Source organism: Trachypithecus francoisi, unplaced genomic scaffold (assembly GCF_009764315.1).
Source record: "Trachypithecus francoisi isolate TF-2019V2 unplaced genomic scaffold, Tfra_2.0 Lachesis_group6, whole genome shotgun sequence".
Taxonomy (NCBI): domain Eukaryota; kingdom Metazoa; phylum Chordata; class Mammalia; order Primates; family Cercopithecidae; genus Trachypithecus; species Trachypithecus francoisi.
In genome coordinates this window covers 38,803,826-38,825,882 of record NW_022681471.1, presented here as the reverse complement: position 1 = coordinate 38,825,882, position 22,057 = coordinate 38,803,826, and the positions used below count along the sequence as shown (strand labels likewise).

Here is a 22,057-nt window from a genome sequence, read left to right as displayed (position 1 = left end):
TAACTGGTTAGAACATATAATAATAAAAATCACATTCATCATAACAACTGTGAAATACCTAGAAATAAAAATAAAAGCAATCATATAGTGTAAATCTATCTATCTCAATCTATCAGTATAACTTTACTGAATGATCCAATAAGTGAAGAGTAGTATATTATGTTTTTAGATAAAACGATGCTACAGTAAAAAGATATCCATTCTCCCCCAGTTAATCTGCATACTTATTAAAATTACGATAAAAATTTCAATAATTTTTTTTTTTTTTTTTGAGATGGAGTCTCGCTCTGTCACCCAGACTGGAGTGCAGTGGCACAGTCATGGCTCATTGCAACCTTGGCCTCCTGGGTTCAAGTGATTCTCCTGCCTCAGCCTCCTGATTAGTTGGGATTACAGGCAAGTGCCACCATGCCCGGCTAATTCTTGTATTTTTAGTAGAGACAGGGTTTCACCATGTTGATCAGACTGGTCTCGAATTCCTGACCTCATGATCCGCCTGCCTCGGCCTCCCAAAGTGCTGGGATTACAGCATGAGCCACCGGGCCTGGCCAAATTTCAATGGATTTTTTATATAGACAAAATTATTCTGAAGTATAATAAAAGAGTAGACACATGAAAATAGACACTTTTTAAAGGTTAACATAGGGCTTCTTCAATCAAATCTGAACACAATAAAGCAAAACCAATGAAAATAATATGGTATTTTCACTAGAATTGAAAAGTAAATCAACGAAGTTTTTTGCATTTGTAATAAAAGTCAAACACTTTATTGTGATTCAGAATGTCTGTGTGATCTAGCCCTTACCTTCATCTCCTACCTCAGCTTGGGGTGCTCTACAGACACAGATTATTTGTTGCCTCAGACCTTTGTACATTCTGCTTTCTCTGTCTGGAATACTCTTCTCCCTTCTGTCTCCACGAGACTCCTTTCATCCTATAGTCTTCACCTTGAATTGTGTCTTCTTAGTAAGAGATGACCATGATGAGAATATATATTTTGAAATTCTCTATATAGAGATGGTGATTAAAGACACAGGTTGGATGAGGATACTCAGAGTGTGTTGTAGAGATAAAAGAATGTAAGAATATAAGCTCCTTGAGGTCAAGGTTTGTTTATCTGTTTTAATTATTGCTTCTTCTCAGTTCCTATGACAGTGCTTAGCACATAGAGGTGCCTAATAAACATTTCCAACATGCAGAGAAGAGGGCCTAGGACAAAGTTTTATGGTCAAAAGCATTTGAAGAAAAAGAATAACATGAACCTATAATAGCTACTAGAAAGTAGTACCCAGATATACAGGAAGAAAAACCTTAAAATATGATGTCTAAGATAACAAGACTAAGAGTATTTTTTAAAAGACCAAGATAACCCATGCTCAATACTGATAAGGCACTGTCAAGATACAGACTAAAAAGCATCCCTTGGGTTTAGTGGCACACAGGTCATTGATGTCTTCAGTAAAATAAGTAATGGTAGAATGATGGAGGCAGAAGCCAGACAGAAATGGATGTATAAACAGGGGGTGAGGAAATGGAGTTGAATACAAAGAGTTCTAAAAGAAAGAGAGTGTGGAGTGTTCTAAACAGTAAGTGCACTGAGGAGAGGATTTGTGTAAGATGAGAGAGGCTTATATATGTAAAAATGAGTAGAGTCAGAGAATTAGACTTACTTATAAGATTACAGAAACCTATAAAGGAATACACTGTAAAGTCTAATTGAGCAAATTTTTAGAATTCTCTGTTAAAGGGAATGTATTTTTCTAGATTTTAATGACAGGAGAGACAAGACCATCTGAAGAAATATTAAAAAAAAAAAAAAAACTTTTAAACGGAAGCAATATCTAACTGAGTGTCAGATGACCTGGATTTCAGTTCCAGGTAACTAACATTGACTATCACTTTTGCCTGAGTCTCAGTTTTCTAATCTGAAAAATGACTATATTCTATTTAAGAAATATTTTAATTCTAAAGGTCTTTGGAGTTCAGAGGGAATATTTCCTGGTAAATTTCATGGCTTGGTAATGTGGGACACTGCTATAGAGACCTAGGTTTGAAACCAAAATGAAGGGCTCTGGGCCACATGAAAACAATGGTTATGAAGGAAAAGAAGTATGGTTTTGTACAGTAGGGGAGAGATGAAGAAACACTGATAATTGTTTCCTACTTTGTAAAATTTTAGGGGGCAAGCAGTTATGTACACTTGTTGACATCTCCAACTTCTGTTTTGATCTCCAAGTACAACTCTCACAAATGGGCATGTTGAAGGTTATTTTACTCAAATTACCAATAGAATAAAATAGGTTAATGAGGTCATGAAAGAAAATGCTTAATGTTTGCCAAAGAATCCCTGAAAAAATAACAAAAGACTGACTATAAATGAGTAGAACAAATTCCTATTGAATACATATTCATTAAAATTTATATTCACTTGCAGAACATAGGTTCAGGTATAAGAAACACTAGATAATACATAAGATCTTGTGTTTAATAATAATCGTTATATAATTAACTAATAAAGAGTTATTTTGAAGTAATCATAAAAACAAATTCCAAATTTCTGGCAGTTAAAATGAATGTCATTACTACAGAATCATGAACAAGGAGTACATTTAATACTGTGGTTTCATGCATTTATAATTTTCTTAGAGTAAAAGAAATCAACAATTGCAATATGTACTTAAAATTATAAGATATATACATATATATACATATTTTATGTTCACATCAAAATTGAGCAGAAGATACAGAGATTTTCTACATATCTGTTCCCCAACTCATGCATAGCCTCCCCGATTATCAACATCTCCTACCAGAGTGGTACATTTATTACAATTGATGAACCTCACTGACACATCGTTATCTCCCAAAGTCCATAGTTTACATTCGTGTTACTCTTGGTGGTATATATTCTGTGGGTTGGGACCAATTTGTGATGGCATATATCCACCATTATAGTATACAGAAGAACAGATTTACTGCCCTAAAAATCCTCTGTGTTCCATCTATTCATCCCTCTCTCCACCTCTGGAAAGCAATCATCTTTTTCTTGCTTCCATAGTTTTGCCTTTTCTAGAATGTCACATATAGGCATACCTCAAACATACTATTAGCTCTATTAGCTCAGTTCCAGACCACTGCAATAAAGCAATATTCCAATAAAGTGAGTCACACAAAGTTTTTGGTTTCCCACTGCATAAAAACATCATGTTTATACTATATTTTATTCTATTAATTGTGCAATAGCATTACACGTAAAGAATGATGTACATATCTCAATTTAAAAATACTTTATTGCTCAAAAATGCTAACAATCATCAGAACCTTCATCTTTTCACTGGTAGAGGGCCTTGCCTCCATGTTAATGGCATCACCTTTTTTTCTGGTGGAGGGCCTTGACTCTATGCTAATGGCTGCTGACTGATCAGGGTGGTGGTTGCAGAAGGTTGGGTGGCTATGGCAATTTCTTAAAATAAGACAACAATCAAATTTTCCATGTTGATTGATTCTTCCTTTCACAAAAGAGCTCTCTATAGCATGTGATACTGTTTGATAGCATTTTATCATGGCAGAATTTCTTTCAAAATTGGAGTCAATCCTCTCAAATCCTGCCACTGCTTTATTAACTAAGTTTACATAATATTCTAAATCCTTGGTTTTCATTTCAATGATGTTAACAGTATCTTAACCAGAAGTAAATTCCATCTCGAGAAATTATTTTCCTTGCTCACTATAAGAAACAACACCTTTCCATTTACATTTTATCATGACATTGCAGCAATTCAGTCACATCTTTAGTGATGGATTTTAGTTTTCTTGCTATTTCCATCACATCTGTGATTATTTCCCCCACTGAAGTACTGAACCTCTCAAAGTCATCCTTGTGAGTTGAAATCAACTTCTTCCAAACTCATCTTAATGTTGATATTTTGACTGCCTCCCATGGATTACAAATGTGCTCTTTATTTTATTTTCCGGGGTACATGTGCAGATGTACAGGTTTGTTACATAGGTAAATGTGTGCCATGGTGATTTGCTGCACTTATCAACCCATCATCTAGGTATTAAGCCCATCATGCATTAGCTATTTTTCCTGATGCTCTTCCCTATCTGGCCTCCCCTGACAGTCACATTGTGTGTTGCTCCCCTCCCTGTGTCCATGTATTCTCATTGTTCAGCTCCCACTTATGGGTGAGAACATTCAGCATTTGGTTTTCTGTGCCTGTGTTAGTTTGCTAAGGATAACGGCTTCGAGCTCCCTCCATGTCCCTGCCAAGGACAGGATCTCGTCCCATTTTATGGCTGCATAGTATTCCATGGTGTATATGTACCACTTTTTCTTTATTCAGTCTATCATTGGCAAGCATTTTGGTTGATTCCATGTCTTTGCTATTGTGAAAAGTGCTGCAATGAACATACATGTGCATGTGTGTGTGTGTGTGTGTGTGTGTGTGTGTATATATATATATATATATATATGAATGATAGAAAGATTTATATTCCTTTAGGTATATACCCAGCAATGGGATTGCTGTATCAGATGGTATTTCTGGTTCTAGGTCTTTGAGGAATCACCACACTGTCTTCCACAATGGTTGAATTAATTTACATTCCCACTAACGGTTAAAAGCATTCCTGTTTCTCCACAACCTTGCCAACATCTGTTGTTTCTTGACTTTTTAATAATAGCCATTCTGACTGGTGTGAGATGGTATCTCATGGTGCTTTTGATTTGCATCTCTGTAATGATGAGTGATGTTGAGCTTTTTTTCATATATTTGTTGGCCGCATGAATGCCTTCTTTTGAGAAGTGTCTGTTCATGTCCTTTGCCCACTTTTTAAATGTGGTTGTTTTTTTCTTGTAAATGTGTTTAAGTTCCTTGTAGACTCTGGATATTGGACCTCTGTCACATAAATAGATAGAAAAAAATTTCTCCCATTCTGTAGGTTGTCTGTTCACTCTGATGATAGTTTCTTTTGCTGTGCAGAAGCTCTTTAATTAGATCGCATTTCTCAATTTTTGCTTTTGTTGCAATTGCTTTAACATTGTCAGTGCCTATGTCCTGAATGGTATTGCCTAGATTATCTTCTGGGTTTTGTATAGTTTTGGGTTTTACATTTAAGTCTTTAATTAATCTTGAGTTAGTTTTAGTATATGGTGTAAGAAAAGGGTCCAGTTTTAATTTTCTGCATATGGCTAGCCAGTTCTACCAGCACCATTTATAAAATAGGAAATCCTTCCCCCATTGCTTTTGTCAGGTTTGTCAAAGATCAGATGGTTGTAGATGTGCAGTCTTATTTCTGAGTTCTCTATTTTGTTCCATTGGTCTATGTGTCTGTTTTTGAATCAGTACCACGCTGTTTTGGTTACTACAGCCTTGTAGTATAGTTTGAAGTCGGGTATCATAGTGCCTCCAGCTTTGTTCTTTTTGTTTAGGATTATCTTCACTATACAGGCCCATTTTTGGTTCCATACAAATTTTAAAATAGTTTTTTCTAAATCTCTGAAGAATGTCAATGGTACTGCAATGGTAATAGCATTGAATCTATAAATTACTTTGGGCAGTATGGCCATTTTCACACTATTGTTTCTTCCTATTTGTGAGCATGGAATATTTTTTCATTTGTTTGTGTCCTTTCTGATTTCCTTGAGCAGTGGTTTGTAGTTCTCCTTGAAGAGGTCCTTTACTTCCCCTGTTAGCTGTATTCCTAGGTATTTTATTCTCTTTGTAGCAATTGTGAATGCCACTTCATTCATAATTGGGCTCTCTGCTATACAAATGTTCTTAATGTCATCAAAAATGGTTAATCCTTTCCAGAAGGTTTTCAATTGACTTTTCCCAGATCTATCAGTTATTCCCAGAATAACTATTTATGGCAGCTATAGCCTTGCAAATATGTATTTTTTTAAATAATAAGATGTGAAAATCAAAATTGATTCATGGAATGTAGAATTAATGTTCTATAGCCAAGCATGAAAACAGCATTAATCTCTTTGTACATCCCCATCAGAGTTCTTGAGTATTAGGTATATTGTCAACGAACAGTAATATGTTAAAAGAATGTTTCTTTCTTTTTTCTGAGCAGTGGGTCTCAACAGTGAACGTAACATATTCAGAAAACTATGCTGTAAACAGATGTGCTGTCATCCCCGCTTTGTTGCTCCATTTATAGAGCACAGGCAGAGTAGGTTTAACATAACTCATAAAGGCCCTAGGATTTTCAGAATGGTAAATGGACATTGGCTTTATTGTAAAGTCACCAGCTCTAAGCCCAACAAGAGAGTCAGCCTGCCCTTTGGAGATTTGAAATGAGGCACTGACTTCTCATTTCTAGCTCTGGAACTCCTGGATGACATCGTCATCCAATATGAGACTGTTTCGTCTACATTAAAAATCTGCTGTTTGGTACCACTTGCTACTTCATCTTGCATTTCTATGTTATGGAGACAGCTTCTTTCCATAAACCTCATGAACCAACTTCTAACAGCTTCAAATATTTCTTCCTCAGCTTCCTCACCTCTCTCAGCCTTCATAGAATTAAAGAGAGTTAGGGCTTTGCTCTGAATGAGGCTTTCACTTAAGGGAATATTATGGCTAGCTTGATCGTTTATCCACACCACTAAAACTTTCTCCATATCGGCAATAAGGCTGTTTCTCTTTCTTATCACTGGTGTGTTTACTGGAGCAGCACTTTTAATTTCCTTCAAAAATTTTTCCTTTGCATTAATAACTTGGGTGTTTGGTGCAAGAAGCCTAGCTTTCAGCCTATATTGGAATTCGACATGCCTTTCTCACTAAGCTTAATCATTTCTAGCTTTTGATTTATAATGAAAGATGTAAAATTTTTCCTTTCACTTGAACACGTAGAGATCATTGTAGGGTTATTAATTGACCTAATTTCAATATTGTTGTGAGAACAGAAAGGCCCAAGGAGAGGGAGAGAAACAGGGGAGTGGTGGTGGGTCCCTGGAGCAGTCAGAACACACGCAGCATCTATGGATTAAGTTTGCTGTCTTATTGGGTGCAATTTATGGTACCCCAAAACAATTACAATAGCAACATCAAAGATCACTGATCATGTGTCACCATAACAGATACAATAATAATGAAAAATTTTGATACATTGCTAGAATTATCAAAATGTGACATGGAGATAAGAAATGAGCACATAGTGTTGGAAAAATGGAGCTGATAGACTTGTTCAATGTAAGGCTACCACAAATCTTCAATTTGTAAAAAACCCACAGTATTTGTGCAGTTCAATAAAGCAAAACACAATAAAACAAGATATGCCTGTAATTACCAGCATAGAGAATGTAGCTTTTTCCAACTGCTTTGTTTTACTTAGTAATATGTATTTAAATTTCTTCCACGTCTTTTCATGGCTTGATTGCTCATTTCCTTTGAGTGCTGAATAATATTCCATTTTCTGGAAGTATCACTGCTGATTTATCCATTCACTTATGATATCTTGGTTGCTTTCAAGTTTTGGCAATTATAAATAAAGCTACAATATAGATATAAGTTTTCAACTCCTATGAGTAAATACCAAGGAGCACAATTACTAGATCATATGGTAAGAGTATATTTAGTTGTGTTAAGAAACTGCCAAACTCTCTTCCAAAGTGTCTGCACCTTTTTGCATTCCCACCAACAATGAACGAGAGTTCCTGTTGCTCCACACCTTCATCAGCATTTGGTGTTGTCAGTGTTTTGGATTCTGGCCATTCTAACAGATGTGTAGTGATATCTCACTGTTGGCTTAGTTTGCATTTCCCTGATGACATATGATATAGAGAGATGTAATTAACCATTTTTAAGTGTATAGTTTAGAATTGCCACGTATATTCACAATGTAAAGTGTGTTTCACATAGTTGTGAACACAGCACCGGAGATTTTCATCTTGCAAATTTGAAATTCTACAACAATTAAACAATGATTCCTCTTTCTCCCTTCCCCAGCTCCTGGTAAGCACTATTCTACTTTCTGTCTTTATAAATGTGACTTCTCTAGGTACCTCATATAAGTTTTGTCATATAAGTTATAAAAGTGTAAGTATTTATATGTAATATATGGACATATAATTTAGAAACATATAGGTATGTGTAAGTGTATATAAGTGTATTAGTATAAACATATAAGTGTGGCCGGGCGCAGTGGCTCAAGCCTGTAATCCCAGCACTTTGGGAGGCCGAGGCGGGCGGATCACGAGGTCAGGAGATCGAGACCATCCTGGCTAATACGGTGAAACCCCGTCTCTACTAAAAAATACAAAAAACTAGCCTGGCGAGGTGGCGGGTGCCTGTAGTCCCAGCTACTCGGGAGGCTGAGGCAGGAGAATGGCGTAAACCCGGGAGGTGGAGCTTGCAGTGAGCTGAGATCCAGCCTGAGCTACACTCCAGCCTGGGCGACAGAGCGAGACTCCGTCTCAAAAAAAAAAAAAAAAAATATATATATATATATATAAGTGTATATGTACATAAGTCATATTAGTGTCTGTTTTTCAGCTTTATAGAACTATAATTAACAATTAAAAATTGTATATATTTAAGGTATACAAATTGATGTTTTGATATACATATGCATTGTGAAATATGTATACATATAATTACCACTATCTAGCTAATTAACATAAATCACTTCATGTAGTCACTTTTTTGTGGTGAGAATATTTATGGTCTACTCTTTTAGCAAATTTCAAGTATACAATACATTATTGTTAACGATGGCCACCATGCTGTACATTAGATCTCCAGAACTCATTCATTCTGCATAACTGAAATGTTGTATTCTTTGACCATCTCCCCATTTCCCTGACCTTCAGCCCCTTCAAACTACAATTCTAATATCTGCTTCTATTAGTGCAACTTTTTCAGATTCCAAATATGAATGAGATAATGTGATATTTGTCTTTCTGTGCCTGGCATGTTTTACTTAACATAATGTTCTCCAAGTTCACCTATGTTGCCATAAACAAGATTCCTTTCTTTTTTGAGGCTGAATGGTATTCCATTGTGCATATATATATATATATATATATATATATATCCCATATTTTCTTTATCCATTTATCCATTGATGGACACTTAGATTGATTCCATATCTTGGATATGGTAACAATGATTCAAAGTACTTGGGGATGCAGCTATCTTTTCAACATGTTGATTTCATTATCACTGAATATATACGTAGAAGAAAAATTGCTTAGTTATATGATTGCTCTGTTTTTATTTTTTGATAAACTTCCATAGTGGCCGTACAATTTACATTGCCACTAACTGTATACCACAGTTCCCTTTTCTCCATATCCTAACCAACACTTGTTATCTTTCATCATTTTTATAACAGCCATTCTAACAGGTGTGAGGGTGTGAGGTAATATTTGGCTGTGGTTTTAATTTTTATTTATGTGGTGATTAGTAATGTTAGGCATTTTTAATATAGAAGTTATCCATTTGTATGCCTTCTTTTGAGAAATGTCATCAGGTTTTTTGCCCATTTTAAAAACCAGGTTATTTTTTTTCCTTCTATTGAGTTGTTTGAGTTCCTTACATATTTTGGACATTAATCCCTTATCAGATGTATGGTTTGCAAATATTTTTGCCCATTCCATAGGTTGTCTCTCATTTTGTTGATTCTTTCTTTGGCTGTGCAGAAGCTTTTGAGTTTGATATAATCCCATCTGTCTAATTTTGATTTTGTTGCCTGGGCTTTTGGGATCTTATCAAAAAAGTGATTGTCCAGACGAATATCATGAAGCTTTTTTCCTATGTTTTTTTTCTAGTAGTTTTACAGTTTCGGGTCTTATATCTAAGTCTTTAATCTATTTTGGGTTGGTATTCATATATGGTATAAGAGGAAAGTCTTATTTCACTCTTGTGCATATGGATATTCAGTTTTCCCAGCACCATTTATTGAAGAGACTGCACTTTCCTTATTGTACATTCTTGGCATCTGTCAAAAACCAATTAATTGTAAATGAATGCATTTATTTATAGGCTCTCTATTCTGTTGCATTGGTCCATGTGTTTGTTTTATGCTAGTACCATGCCATTTTGATTGCTATGACTTTGTAGTATATTTTGATATCAGGTAGTGTGATGCCTCTAGCTTTGTTCTTTTTGCTTACTATTGCTTTGGCTATTCAGTGCTTTTTGTTCTTCTTTTAAAATGAATGTACCAAGTCAAGTATGAAGCTTGTTTTTATAAATTCATACTATATAAGATTTTATTCTAAAGTTATTTAAAAATGAAAATTGAAGTTAAATATCTATGTTATAGTATACATGTATTTTATTCTGGAAATAAATTTGAGGAAGGTTGGGTAGCAGAAAGAGGGATATATTTTAGGAAATTTGAAATTTGTTACTGTGTTGAAGTTAGTTTAAAATTTAAAATTCTGGCTCTCTACATGATGCCTAGTCTTACATTTTTAAAGCTGTAGCTAGATATTGTTGGTTTTAATATTTTCTCATTATTATTTCCAGCACATGCTTTTATTTTTGCAAGGAGGTTTATATCTATGAAATGCTACAAATAATGCAGTATCATTTTAAAACATGCAGTGTCTTTTAAAGGATTATCAATCTGTGTTTTACAAACCTCAGCAGATATGATTACAGTTTGTTTAGAGCTACAGTTGATGAGCTCTATTTCACTCCAAAGATATGTAACTATCCTACAAACTTGATTAGTGGAATCTAACATTTAATGCTTGATGATTTGGAAAAGTACAAATGACAGCAACCTTCAGAATATCCATTCACGGCTGGGCATGGTGGCTCATGCCTGTAATCCCAGCACTTTGGGAGGCCAAGATAGGTGGATCACAAGGTCAGAAATTCAAGATCAGCCTGGTCAATATGGTGAAACCCCGTCTCTACTACAAATACAAAAAAAAAAAATAGCCAGGCGTGGTGGTGGGTGCCTGTAGTCCCAGGTACTCAGGAGGGTGAGGCAGGAGAATCGCTTGAATCCAGGAGGCGGAGGTTGCAGTGAGCCAAGATTGCGCCACTGCACCCAGCCTGGGCAACAGAGAGAGACTCAGTCTCTAAATAAATACATACATACATACATACATACATACATACATACATAAAATAATAAAGAATATCCATTCACAGTATTAGTTGAAATTAAATATAGTGATGCAAATTAGTTGTCACCTTGACTGGCTCTCACAGACTAAGAACGCTATGGTCACAGTCCGATCTTCATGCTGAGTGGTCCGCTTTGCACAGTATGAATGCTCACTTGTGACTGATGTTACATAAGTTTCAGTTATCCAGACAAAATGGAAAAAGATATAAATAGCTGGGTGAAGCTGAAGGTACATACTCTTTATAGAGAGTACATGAATAGTTGTTACCATTTTCTTTTAAAATCATATTCAGTAAAACCACCTCAATTACTTTGGCTAATTTTTTTAAAATGCAAAATGGAATTTTTTCCACAGTTCACTACAAGTGAATCAAATTAATCAGCTGTATTGAGAAGCTAAAGGTCAGATTGTACGTAGCAGAAAGACATCCCTTTGTGATTACTTGGTTACCTTATCAGGATATTGAGTCTATGACATACGTTGCTGACAAAAACTTGAATAGGTCTAGAAATTCATTGCCTGTCTTTGTCAAGTTGAAAATATTAGTGGTGATTTGTGAGACTTTGGTGCACCCATCACCCGAGCAGTGTACCCTGTACCCAATGTGTAGATTTTCTACCTTGCCACCCCCCTACTCTTACCCCCGAGTCCCCAAAGTCCAATGTATCATTCTTATGCCTTTGTGTTCTCATAGCATAGGTCCCACCAACAAGTTAGAACACACGGTGTTTGGTTTTCCATTTCTGAGCAACTTCACTTAGAATAATAGTCTCCAATTCCATCCAGGTTGCTATGAATGCCATAATTTCATTCCTTTTTATGGCTGAGTAGTATTCCATGGTATATATACCACATTTTCTTTATCCACTCGTTGACTGATGGGCATTTGGGCTGGTTTCGTATTTTGGCAATTGCAAATTGTGCTGTTATAAACATGTGTGTGCAAGTATCTTTTTCATATAATGACTTATTTTCCTCTGGGTAGATCCCTAGTGGTGAGATTACTAGATCAAATGGCAGATCTACTTTTAGTTCTTTAAGGTATCTCCACACTGTTTTCCATAGTTGTCCTAGTTTACATTCTCACCAACAATGTAAAAGTGTTCCCTTTTCACCAAAAACACACCAACATCTATCATTTTTTGATTTTTTTGATTATGACCATTCTTGCAGGAGTGAGGTGGTATTGCACTGTGGCTCTGATTTGCTTTTCCCTGATAATTCCCTGATAATTTCTCCATATGCTTGTTGGCTATTTGTATATCTTCTTTTGAGAACTGTCTATTCATATCCTTAGCCACTTTTTGATGGGATTGTTGTTTATTTTCTTGCTGATTTGTTTGAGTTTCTTGTGGCTCAAAGGAAAAATATCAGTATATATTTCAAACCTACATGGTCATAGTGTTCCCTTTTTTGTATCTTTAAATAATTTACCACCTATTTGTATGTTGAGCCAAAAGCCGAGCATAGCTCACTCAAATCACCCTGTGTGTGTGTTACACCTATATACGTATATACGAAAATATAAAAATAACAGAGAAACTTCTGGTTCAAGATAACTGACAGAATATACACACACACATATATGTGTATATATATATGTTTTTTCTTCTCCTCTTCTCCCCAAATCTCATTGAAATGACAACAAAAGTGTAAACATTTATTTATATGTGTATATATACACACATAACATCATATATTTAAATATATATCATATATAGATGATATCCAATGGCAATGAATTAGCAATGAAATCGAAGAGAGTTGGTCAACTTTTCCATATATGCAAAAAGATGAGACCTATAAGATATGGAGCTTCCCAAGATAGGCCACAGGAATACAGCTATACTGTTATCAGAGCCAGTGGAGGCTGGAAGAAGGAGGGTGACTTCAATATTTAAAGAGAGATGGAACAACGATGCTAGCCCCTACAAACCCCCAAAATTTAGGCACCTACCTCCCATGTAAAGCATACAGAGAAAGTCAAAACAACAATAAGTATTGTGTGTTCACTATTTACTAATTACTGTCCTGAGCACTTTTATATCTTAACTCATTTTATACTCATAACATTCATATGTAATTATTCACATTAATCTCATTTAAAGAGTGAAGGATCTAAACCGTAGTAGTTATTTGCCCAAAGTCATATGAAGGGTAAAAATGTCTGAGCCAGGATTCAATGTCAAGCAGCAATATCCAGAGTCTATACTCTTATTCAATATACTGTGCTGTCTCACCTCTCATACAACCAAATATATCACCTATCATAATAACTAAGAAAAGTTTCCTGTTCCTGTTAAAAGAAAGTGAATAACAGTTCTACTTCTGACTATTATGGAATAAATGTAATCAGACTTGTGATACCCTGTAAACAGCTATAAAACTGGACAAAATTTATGAAGCAACTCTTTTAGGCATTATATACCAGGCAGAAGAGGACTACATTATTTTGAGAGAAGGGATTCTAATGAAATGAGCCACAAGTTCAATTTGAATTTCTTACTGGGAGACTTTTCCTCATACGGCTTAAGTCAGTGGATTCCAATTGGAACATTTGTATTGATGAATTGAAGAAACAAGGAACAAAGTTAAAGGCTGCTGAAAAAGTTGAAATTTGCTTGCAGAGTACTAAAAAAGAGGAAATTATGACATTCCAAAATGGTCACAACTTAGCAGTAAAGACCAGACCCTAAAATAAGAGCAATGCCCTAGGACTATGGATAAAACTAATAATAGTCTTGCCCAAACAAAGAATAAAACCTAGAATTACAGGAAAAAAGAGCAGAAGGTAATTTAATTTCCTGACAAAAACAAAATGTAACAGCCTTTAATGGATGATGATATAATCATCTTAAAAACTATCATTTACAATAAAGTATTCCTTGATATCTGGTGGGAGTTGAACCCCTGCAAATACCAAAATTCACAGATGCTCAAGTCCCTTTCATAAAATGACAGTACAGTCGGCCTCCCCATATCTGTGCATTCTACATCCACAGATTCACTTAACTGCAGATAAGTTTTGTTTGGTTGAACCTGAAGATGTGGAACCTGCAGATATGGAGGGCTGATAGAATTGAGAATATTGAAAATTTTTAGTCATAAGAAGTATGATAAGATAGACTGTAATTTAAAAAATGTATCAATAGAAACAGATTCTGGAATAATTTGAGTTACTAGATAAAATTTAAGAGTAACTATTATAAATATATTCAAAGAATTAAAAGGAAATGAATATAATTGGTAGTAGATATGTAATCTCAGAAGAATAGTAGAAATTACGTAAAAGATGGCACATATACACCATGGAATACTATGCAGACATAAAAAGGATGAGTTTGCGTCCTTTGTAGGGACATGGATGCAGCTGGAAACCATCATTCTTAGCAAACTATCACAAGAACAGAAAACCAAACACCGCATGTTCTCACTCATAGGTGGGAACTCAACAATGAGATCACTTGGACTCGGGAAGGGGAACATCACACACTGGGGCCTATCATGGGGAGGGGGAGGAGGGAGGGATTGCATTGGGGAGTTATACATGATATAAATGATGAATTGATGGGTGCTGACGAGTTGATGGGTGCAGCACACCACATGGCATAAGTATACATATGTAACAAACCTGCACGTTATGCACATGTACCCTAGAACTTAAAGTATAATAAAAAAAAAAAGAAAAAACTCTACCAAGTAAACTATAAGATGCTTTTTATCACATGCAATTTTTATTAAATAGATATTAAAAGAAAAAAAGAAAAAAAGAAATTACGTAAAAGAAATGCATAGGAATAATAGACATGGAAAGTACTATATCTGCAGTGAAAAACTCACTGCATGGAATTAACAAGGACCATAGACAATGAGAAGCCTCCAGCACCAGTTTCTACTGCAAACATTAAACTTAGCCAAACTTCTAGATTTATTAACCTAAAATCTCACATCTAAGACTTTTATCTCAGTTTCTATTACATGAAATGTCAGGTCTGGCTTTCCAGAAAAAAGTCACAAGTCATTCTAAAAGGCAAGACAAAATACAATCTGAAGAAAGAAGGCAAACATCAGAATCAGATTCAGATATGACACGTATTTCATACTTAACAGGCATTCTAAATAATTATGATAATTATGTTAAGGGATCTAATAAAGTAAGTTGACAACAACAAGAACAGATTGAAAATGGAAGCAGAAAGAAGGAACTCTAAGAAAGAATCAAAAGGAAGTGCTAGGAATTAAGAGTGTCTCTGACAGGTTCATAAGCCGACTGATACAACTAAGGGAATAATTAGAGAGCTAGAACATAAACAAATGAGAGCATATCAGTGTCAAATGTGAAGAGAAAAACACAAAGAACACCACAGAATACTGAAGAACACTGGGACAATTATGTCTTCTTTTGAGAAATGTCTGTTCAGGTCTTTTACACATTTTTAAATTATGTTATTTGCTTTCTTACTATTTAGTTGTTTGAGCTCCTTATGTATTTTGGATATTAACCTCTTATCAAGTTTATTATTTGCAAATATTTTCTCCCAATCCATAGGCTGTTTCTTCACTCTGTTGTTTGTTTCCCTGGCTGTCAAAAGATGCTAATAACCTCTGTGGAGTAGGCTGCTGGGGAAAATAGTGGTTCTAGCCATATGACCAATATCAAGAGTTTCCTCATTTCTTTGTTCTTAGGCAAGTCCTGCAATGTCAGGAAGGCAGTCCTTTCTGGGTGGATATTCCCCATTGTTTTTTCTCGACTTTGTTGCTACACATTCTTTAGTGGGTCTTCAAGCCTTCTCAGGGCTATTTCATTTTGTGAATAGCTCTGTATATCTTGAGGGGTGGGAGGGTAGAGAACGAAGGCTCGTATCTTTCACTCTGTCACCTCCATTATGTCACTCCTCTTCCTAAGTTTTGAAGGACAATTCTGCCATGTATCTAATTCTAGTTGATGAGTTGCTTTTCTCTTGCTCCTTTCAATATGTTCTATGTCTTTGGCTTTTGACAGTTTGATTAGAATGTATCTTGTGTGGGTCCCTTTGGCTTTATCCTACTTGAAGTTCATTGAGTTTCTTGTGTTTGTACAGCCATATCTTTCACCAAATTTGGGACGATTTTAAGACATTTTTTTTTTTTTTTTTTTTTTTTTTTTTGAGATGGAGTCTCACTCTGTTGCCCAGGCTAGAGTGCAGTGGCGCTACCTCGGCTCACTGCAAGCTCCGCCCCCCGGGTTCACACCATTCTCCTGCCTCAGCCTCCCATGTAGCTGGGACTACAGGCGCCCGCCACCATGCCCAGCTAATTTTTTTTGTATTTTTAGTAGAGATGGGGTTTCACCGTGTTAGCCAGGTTGGTCTCGATTTCCTGACCTCGTGATCCGCCCGTCTCGGCCTCACAAAGTGCTGGGATTACAGGCGTGAGCCACCGCGCCCAGCCAAGACATTATTTCTTTAAATAATTTCTTCCCCTTTCTTTTTGTCTTCTTCTGGAACTCTCATAATGTATATATTAAGCTTCTTGATGATAACCCATAACTTCCTTAAGTACTGTTTACTTTTCTTAACTGTTTTTTTTCTTTTTGCTCCTCAGAACCAATAATTTTAAATTTCCTGTCTTCAATTATATTATTCTTTTTTCTTCTATCTCTTTGGTTCTGCTGTTGAATTCCTCTAGTGGATTTTTCAGCTCAGTTATTGTACTTTTCTGTTTGAGAATATGTGTTTGGTTCTTTTAAATAATTTATATGTCTTTGTCAATATTCTTATTTTGTTTATATATTATTTTATGGAATTCCCCTAGTTTTTTTTACATTGTGCATTATCCCTTCAAGTATAATTAAGACAATTGTTTTAAAATCTTTGTCTAGTAAATCCAGTGCCTACATTTCTTATGGACTACTTACACCACGCTACTTTCTTTTGTTGAATGGGCTCTGTTTGCCTGTTTCTGTGCATGCCTTGTGATTTGTTATTGTTGTATTGAAAATTGTACATTTGAAAAAAATAAGCACTTCTAAGGTTTTTTCTAGGATATTAGGTCATGTCTTGAGCCTTGCACCAGGCTGGAGGGAAAGGTTAAGGTCTTCTCATGTCTCCTCTGGTTATGCATCTTTTTTTAATCCCTGTGTAGATTTTTCCATTTTCCTGTATATATGGATGCTTTCAAATGTCTTAATTTCTCAGGAGTATCACTTCATCTTCTCCTTGGAGACTAAAATATTCTATTGTATTCCTCCACCTGTAATCTCTTGCCTCAGACATGTGGGTCTGTAGTACAGTTCACACAAGCTGTGGTTGCTGTTTCTGTGACTTTCCTTGCCTGAGATCCAAGCTATGCCATTTTTTTCCCATCTGAGCTCTGAGTCTTGGCTCAGGAGAAAGAGACATGAGATCCTGAGGCAGTTCCCAGACAGAGTAGAATATTGCTAATAATATGTATCCTGTGACCTCTGGTTTGAGGGAGGGAATTTGGAACTGAATTGTTGCTTCCTTCTGACCAAACTGTCATGTGCCAGAAATGGCATGGAACGAGGGCAAGTAAAAATGCCAGCCAGGCAGGGTGGCTCATGCCTGCAATCCCAGCACTTTGGGAGGCCAACATGGGGGTACTACTTGAGGCCAAGAGTTTGAAAGGAGCCTGAGAAACATAGCAAGGTCCCATCTTTAGACAAAAATAAGCAAAAAGTAGATGGACATTATGATGCATTCCTGTAGTCTGTGCTACTCAGGAGGTTGAAACAGAGAATTACTTGAGTCCAGGAGTTTGAAGATTCAGTGAGCTGTAATTGTGTGACTTCACTCTGGTCTAGTTGACAGAGTGAGTCCCTGCCTTTCTAAAAAACAAAAAGCCACAAAATGGTTCTGTTGTCTTGAATGTGGCTTTTTAATAATCTGGCATTTGATTTATTGCCGCTGATCTTTGACTATTTTCTAGAGCTTCAATAGAGATTTCAGTGAGTCTGTTTTTGTTTGTTTTTTATGTTTCAACGGGGAGGACTAAGGGCCTGGAGCTTCCTAGTCACTTATCTTGCTGAAATCACTCCCTTCTACCTAATTTTTTTAATACTTATTCTCAGATTTTGTTTTAAAGATAAATGTATAGTTTACATTTGATACACTTAAAAGTATGAAGTATCAGTAAATATAGATGATAAAATACTACAAATAGAAAGAAGACGGAGCCGGGATCGCACCACTGCACTCCAGCCTGGGCGACAAAAGGAGAGTCCGTCTCAAAAAAAAAAAAAAAAGAAAGAAAAAAGAAAAAAGTCTCCATTAAACTGGTAAATTCCTCATCCCACAAATAGCCATAGAGACTGGAGTACCAGCTTCAAAATACTTTTTTTTCTTTTTTCTTTTTGAGCCAAAGTCTTGCTCTTGTTCCCCAGGATGGAATGCGATGGCGAGATCTCGGCTCACTGCAACCTCCGCCTCCTGGGTTCAAGCGATTCTCCTGCCTCAGCCTCCCAGTAGCTGGGATTACAGGCGCCTGCTACCACGCCCAGCTAATTCTTGTATTTTTTTTTTTAATAGAGATGGGGTTTTATCATGTTGACCAGGCTGGTCTAGAAATCCTGACCTCAGGTGATCCACCCACCTCGGCCTCCCAAAGTGCTGGGACTACAGGACACCCACCCAGGCCACCACACCAGCCTCAAAATGCTTTTTTCCTTAGTGGTTTTTATCGAGTGGCCATGTGCCTATGGGAGTGTTCTAAGAAGACGTTAGTCTGGACCCAGAACGTGGGAAGTACTGATTTCCATATCGATTTGGTGATGATTGTAAACTGATTCAAATCTCTGAATCCCAACTGCACGCCGACGACGTTACGGAACCAAAAACGCTCTGACGCCTGCATTTATGGGCGGACGCACAAGTATGTTACGATGACTCGATTGCTTTTGCCTAGCGGAAACCATTCAGTAAGGACCAAGCACTAAATAGCCAAGGAAAAGGAAGTGAGTCAAGGACGTACTCCTCTTGGTGACAGCGTGGGCCGCTGACATTTGGGAGTCTGCGCTGGGTCCGCTTGGAGTTCTGAGCGGATGGAAGATTTCAGTCATGTTTGCACCCGCAGTGATGCATGCTTTTCGCAAGAACAAGACTCTCGCTATGGAGTCCCCATGTTGCTGCTGATTGTTGGAGGTTCTTTTGGTCTCATGAGTTTTCTCAAATCCAATATGATGCTGTGAAGATTAAAATGGATCCTGAGCTTGAAAAAAAAACTGAAAGAGAATAAAATATCTTTAGAGTCGGAATATGAGAAAATAAAAGACTCCAAGTTTGATGACTGGAAGAATATTCCAGGACCCAGGCCTTGGGAAGATCCTGACTTCCTCCAAGGAAGAAATCCAGAAAGCCTTAAGACTAAGACAACTTGACTCTGCTGATTCTTTTTTCCTTTTTTTATAAAAAAATAAAAATGTTATCAACTGGACTTCCTAATATATACCCCATCAAGTGGAAAGGAAATTCCAGGCCCATGGAAACTTGAATATGGGTAATTTGATGACAAATAATCTTGATAAAAGGTCATGTACAGGTTTTTATACTTCCCAGCTATTCCATCTGCAGATGAAAGTAACAATGTTGGCCATGTATATTTTACAACTTGAAATAAAAAATGTAACACTGCTCCAAAAAAAAAAAAAAAAAAAAAAAAAGAAAAAAAAGAAAGAAGACATGGCAATATGAATAAATAAAATAGAACAAAAGGTGAAAATTGTATTCTCTAATTTGTAGTTTTTGAAGGAAGAGCACCTGTGTGTGTGTGTGTGCACACATGAGTGTGCATGTGTACATGTGTGCTAGAGCGAGAGAGAGAAAGAGAGAGAGAGATTTAGAGTGTATTATTTAGAGAAAATGTGGTGTTTGATGCTCTGGATAAATTTTTCCCAGAGATCAGACCGACTCCAGATTTTACACTGTTTGTTCACATGAGTTAATAAATTCAACAGTTTTGCTTAATGTAGCTGTGTTAGTCCCTTTTGTGTTGCTATAAAGGAATACATGAGACTTGGTTATTTATAAGGAAAAATCGTTTATTTTGGCTCATGGTTCTGCAGGTTGTACAACATGACACCTACATCTGCTTGGCTTCTAGTGGGGACTCAGGAAGCTTTTTCTCATGCTGGAAGGTGAAGGAGGAGCCAGTGTATTACATAGTGAGAGAGGAAGTAAGAGAGAGAAGGAGGTACCAGGTTCTTTTAAACAGCCTCTCACATGAACTAATATAGAGGGAAATTGCTCATCACCAAGGGGATGGCACCAAGCCTTTCATAAGGGATCTGCTCCTATGACCCAAATATCTTCCCCAAGGACCCACCTCCAACATTGGGGACCACATTTCAACATGAGATTTGGAGAGAACAAATATCCAAATCATAATACTAGCTTAAATTGGTATGCAACTAGAGTCCTAAGTACACAAATTATAAACTGCCTAAAATAAATCTAACAACATTTGTGTAAGTTCTATATAAAGAAAACAGCTTTTCTTAAACACATGTAAGTGAGCTTGAATAATTGAGACACAAAATATGTTCCAGGATGGAAGATTCCAATTATTCCTAAATCTATTTATAAATTCAATGCAACACCTCTCAAAATACTAAAAGAAGTGTATTTTTATCATGTTTCACCAGAAAAAAGTAATTTGATATCTTAAGATAGGTTGCAGTCTGTAGTTAATTGTGTTAAGTTTGCCACATTTCTTATACATTTGGGATTTTAGAAAATGTTATGATAAAAATCATACATAACTCAACATCATTATATTTACCAAGTGACAGACCACATAAGAATCTTTGAATTTGTTTTGTAGTATGATTTCATTGACTCATACTTTTCTACCTATGAGTATATAGAGGATAGTATATTCAAAGGTTTTTTCCTTGATAGTAAGCAATATCTATGTGTTTTTCACCTATTGCATTTTGGTTGAATTTCTATATAAACCATGATTAATTTGTACATATTTGCAGTTTTATTTTCATAGGGTACATATTGTTAATGAGACTTGGGATATTCTAAACATGAATAGAAATTGGACCTTTATATTTTGATCCAACCGAAGAATACTCTATTCACGTTGCATTTTCCTTCTATTAGAAAAATTCAGTTGGATAGAAAATAGACCTGATCCTTACTTCATATCTGAGTCACTTCTCAGTATGGAATCCATCTGCCAGAGACACAATTCATGGTCACCCTTTTGTATGAGAGCTGCTTGGCTGCTTCTGAGCAGCATGCTGTCCCTAGTAAGAACTTTATCAATCAAGGTTCTCAAGCTTCAGGGGTCCTTGTGTGACTAAGTCTGCAATTCCAGACTTTCAAGAGGATATGTAGAGCTTATGATCAGAATCAACTTTTCCATCTTGGATAAATTACATGATATATTTGAAAGAACACCATGGGGAGTAAAGCAAAATAGCATTCCTTCTTGGCCTGCATCTGTTGTTAGTTTTGGATGACTGGTGACAGTTTTATTGATGATGCATTTTTAAAATAGCCTGTGGATTATAATGATAGAAAGAACTCCTTGAGAAGAGATCAACATATATTCTAAACTTGGGTGTCCAATTTTTTGGCTTTCCAGTTATACTAGTAGAAGTGGGATGACGAATATGTAAGTGTTTTGGGGTGATTTTCTGTGAATGGTTAGGCCTCATCCTCATTTGCTTATAAAGTGTAATAACGTTCATCACAATTCTTTTGTTCTTTGTCTTCATGTCACTCCTCTCATGTAAGGCAAATGTCTCACCAGAAGTTGTTATCATAATATCTGTTAAAGCATAGAATTCAGATAGAGTAGAGACCCAGAGATTCATATTATCGACAAGTTAGTGCTAAAAGAAACACACAGATGTAGTCTAGATATTATTTTATGTAATCTTCTCTTGTTATTTTTATTTTTATTGTAACTGACCAATGTACCTGGCCTTCTTTTATCATTATTTTTACC

General features: G+C 36.1%; 1 pseudogene across 1 annotated transcript; it reads left to right on the top strand.

The window, feature by feature from the left end:
- The first annotated feature begins 19,038 nt into the window (after positions 1 to 19,038).
- Positions 19,039 to 19,549, top strand: LOC117077270 (annotated as a pseudogene). The gene has a single exon (XR_004434719.1). The product of XR_004434719.1 is annotated as a cytochrome c oxidase assembly protein COX16 homolog, mitochondrial-like (transcript).
- Positions 19,550 to 22,057: the final 2,508 nt, after the last annotated feature.